Source organism: Silene latifolia, unplaced genomic scaffold, assembly GCF_048544455.1.
Source record: "Silene latifolia isolate original U9 population unplaced genomic scaffold, ASM4854445v1 scaffold_88, whole genome shotgun sequence".
Classification (NCBI taxonomy): domain Eukaryota; kingdom Viridiplantae; phylum Streptophyta; class Magnoliopsida; order Caryophyllales; family Caryophyllaceae; genus Silene; species Silene latifolia.
In genome coordinates this window covers 5,327-8,767 of record NW_027413793.1, presented here as the reverse complement: position 1 = coordinate 8,767, position 3,441 = coordinate 5,327, and the positions used below count along the sequence as shown (strand labels likewise).

Sequence of the window (3,441 nt, the reverse complement as noted above, 5' to 3'; positions counted from 1 at the left end):
TTGGTGTGAGCTAGAATGTTGTTGATGGTGGTGTCTTTTGCTTGGCTATCTTTTTGCATTTGAGTGAAAAATTCTTGTTGATTCTTTTGCATTTGGAGGACCGCTTTTTGGACATCAAAACCTTGGTCATTTTGGTGATTGTATGGATTTTGATTTTGGTAGCCTTGGTTTTGATTGTCAAAGGGTCTTTGATTTTGATTTCTCATGGGTGGTGGAGTGTATGTTGTTTGAGGGTTTTGAACATTTTGGCTTTTGTATGAGAGATTTGGATGGAACTTGGTGTTTTCATTGTAAAAGTTTGAATAAGGGGTACCACTTTTGTAAGCTTGGAAAGCATTAACTTGTTCGGTTGTTCCCCTACATTCACTTGAGTCATGACCCAAGGTTCCACAATTCTCACATATCCCGCTTGGGATTGATGAGGATGCCGTCATGGCATTGACATGATGCTTTGATGATTTTGAGTTTTCCTCAAGTCTAGCCATAGCTTGTTCAAACTTCAAGTTGATTGTGTCAATGTGAGCACTAAGTTGAGCACCCAATTGAGTAACGGTGTCCACTTCATACTTTCCTCCTCTAGTAGCCTTGCGAGGTCTACTATATTGTGAATTATGGACCGCCATTTCCTCAATCTTGTTCCATGTTTGATTGTCATCAACTTCGGTGAACATTCCATTTGATCCCATATTGAGAATGTTCCTAGAATCTTCATATAAACCATTCCAAAATTGTTGCACTAAAAACCATTCGCTAAGTCCATGGTGAGGACATGAGCGACAAATTCCTTTGAACCGCTCCCAAGCTTCATACAAAGATTCTTCATCCCTTTGCTTAAAACCCGTAATTTGAGCTCTTAGCATATTGGTCTTTTCCGGTGGGTAGAATTTTTTGTAGAAGGCTAGAGCTAGCTTCTTCCAAGAATCTATTCCAAGGGTGGCCTTATCAAGGCCCTTCAACCATTGCTTTGCGGTGCCGATTAACGAAAAAGGAAATAAGACCCATCTTATTTGGTCTTGAGTCACGCCCGTTTGAGAGATAGCTTCACAATAATCGCAAAAGGTTTCCATATGAGAATGAGGGTCCTCACTAGGCATTCCCCCGAATTGGCTCCTCTCAACTAGTTGGATGAAGGCGGACTTGGCAATAAAGTTTCCGGTAAGATGTTGTGGGGTAGGAGTACCATTTGGTAAATCCTCCTCGGTGGGTATAGAGTGTGACGAGAATTTAGGCATTGTAGGTGGATTTTGTGTGGTATTGTTTAATGGGTTTTCTTCTCCTTCTATTGCGAAAGGATTGACAAACTCACTAGTGGGTTGAACAACTTCACCAACACCTCCCAAATTCCTCCTAACAAGTCTCCTATTATTCGTCAAGGTTCTTTCGATTTCACGGTCAAAAGGTAACAAATCTCTTTGTAACCTTCTAGACATGCAAAATATCAAACAACTCGAAAACAATTAGAACAAACCTTGAGGAGTTTTACTTCCCAAGGTGAAAAAGACACAACTAAAAACAATAAAAGAAATCTTAAATCAATTAAACACCGTCCCTTAACGCGCGCCATTTTTTGATCGAGTCCATTTCGTTTCACAAATTAAGCATATGTGGTCGTTGGTCAATGGTCGATACAAAACACAATTTATACTTCACAAACAACTCCACAATTAGTAAAGAGGCAAGTAAAGGTCGGATCCCAAGGGACGGGTATTGAAATGAGAATTCTATTGTAACTAGTAGTGTCTAAGGGGTGTCACAAATTGGGTTGATGTAGAAGGTTACTAAACTAAAATAGCAATGAAAATAAACTAGCAAGATGAATAAAATAAGGGGTGTAAACAATTGATTAAATGCACTAGGGTGTCATGGGTTCATAGGGGATTCATGGGATATGATCATACAAACATGTTCTCAAATTATAAGCAAGCAATTATTGTTGTGATGGATTGAGTTGGGTTATATCTTACAATCCTAGGAAAGTTTGGGTCCCGGAGCCGAATCGATTAGATTTTACAACACCTACAAGTCGACTTAATCTTTCCTACTCAACACATGCATGGTCTAACAAGACTCGAGTTGGGTTATGTCTTACAAGTCAAGTTGAAGGGATAGAAGATGATAGTAAATGCAAGGATTCATAGGCTTAGCATTTCATCAAATATAACATGTGCATGTATTAAGATCAAAACAAGCAAGCAAATAAGATATGAAAGCATATTAATTTAAGCATGAATCATTCCCCATGTTGGTTTCCCCTAATCACCCATTAAACCCTAGCTAAGAGACTACTCACTCATTATCATATTGATCATGCTAGAAAGGTTGTCAATCATACTAACATAATGAAACATGATGAATAAATGAAAGTAATTAGCAATAATTAAAAAGGGATTAAGAGATTATACCTACTAATGATTCCAATAATAAAGCAAGAATAATAGAAGTACTTGAATCCTAGATTGAGAGGTTGTCAATCTCCCAATAATAACCCAAATAATCTTCAATTACCCAAAATAAAGGAAGAACAAGAGAGAGATTAAAGAACTAAAACTTGGATTAAAACTTGATTAATATTTGATTACAATATTGAAGAGAGATTTGATTGATATTAACTACACTAATTATTGATAAGAAGAACATGCTCCTCTAATTAGACTAATGGGGTATTTATAGTGAAAATTAGGGAGGATGCATTAGGGTTAACTAAGGGCTAAACTAGTAATTACACTTTTAAGTTGAGCAAGGAGACTCCGGTATTCTCCGAGAGAAGGGCTTCTCTTATCGTGGCTTGAAGAATGAAAACGTCTTTGTCATCAAATCCGTGCGGATGGGAGTCGGGACGGCCGGATCTGGGCTGGAGAATCCGAGCGGATCCTTGGGCAAGACGCTCGGATTGGCGAGGGGGAATCCGAGCGGATTCCTTTGAGGGACGCTCGGATTGGGCTTGGAAGGACGAACGGATTGTGTACAATCCGTTCGGATTGTTTGTCAGCATCTTTTCTTCTTCTTTTCTTCCCTTTTCTTCATGAATTCCTTGGGGATTTCCTTGGGGACTCAAGGATCCTTTTCTCAACATTGCTCTTCTACTATGCTATGTACAAAGGCCTTCTAGTCTTGTCTCTCCTTGATGCTTGGTCATTGAATATGATCAATTTAGCCTTGTTTTGCCACGAAAATGCAAGATTCTTACTCCTTTCCTACCAAGGGATCAAAATCTCAAAGAATATGCAAAACAAAGAACTAAAGATAAGAAATGACCCAAATAGGCACTAAAAAGCATGGAAACAATGGTAATTCGGGGGCTAAATATGCGCCAATTATGGTCACATCAGTAGCCCTGCCAGATTACCCATCGCAACAGGTAATTCTCGCCGCCAGTGGGTGACCGCAGCCCATCCCCACCTAGTCCAGCTCATCAACGAGCGACTAACTATCCCTGTCCCT

General features: G+C 39.3%; 1 non-coding gene across 1 annotated transcript; it reads left to right on the top strand.

Moving 5' to 3' along the window:
• The first annotated feature begins 753 nt into the window (after window positions 1-753).
• LOC141640554 (small nucleolar RNA R71) lies at window positions 754-860 on the top strand. The gene has a single exon (XR_012543049.1). It is a non-coding gene; the product is annotated as a small nucleolar RNA R71 (small nucleolar RNA).
• Window positions 861-3,441: the final 2,581 nt, after the last annotated feature.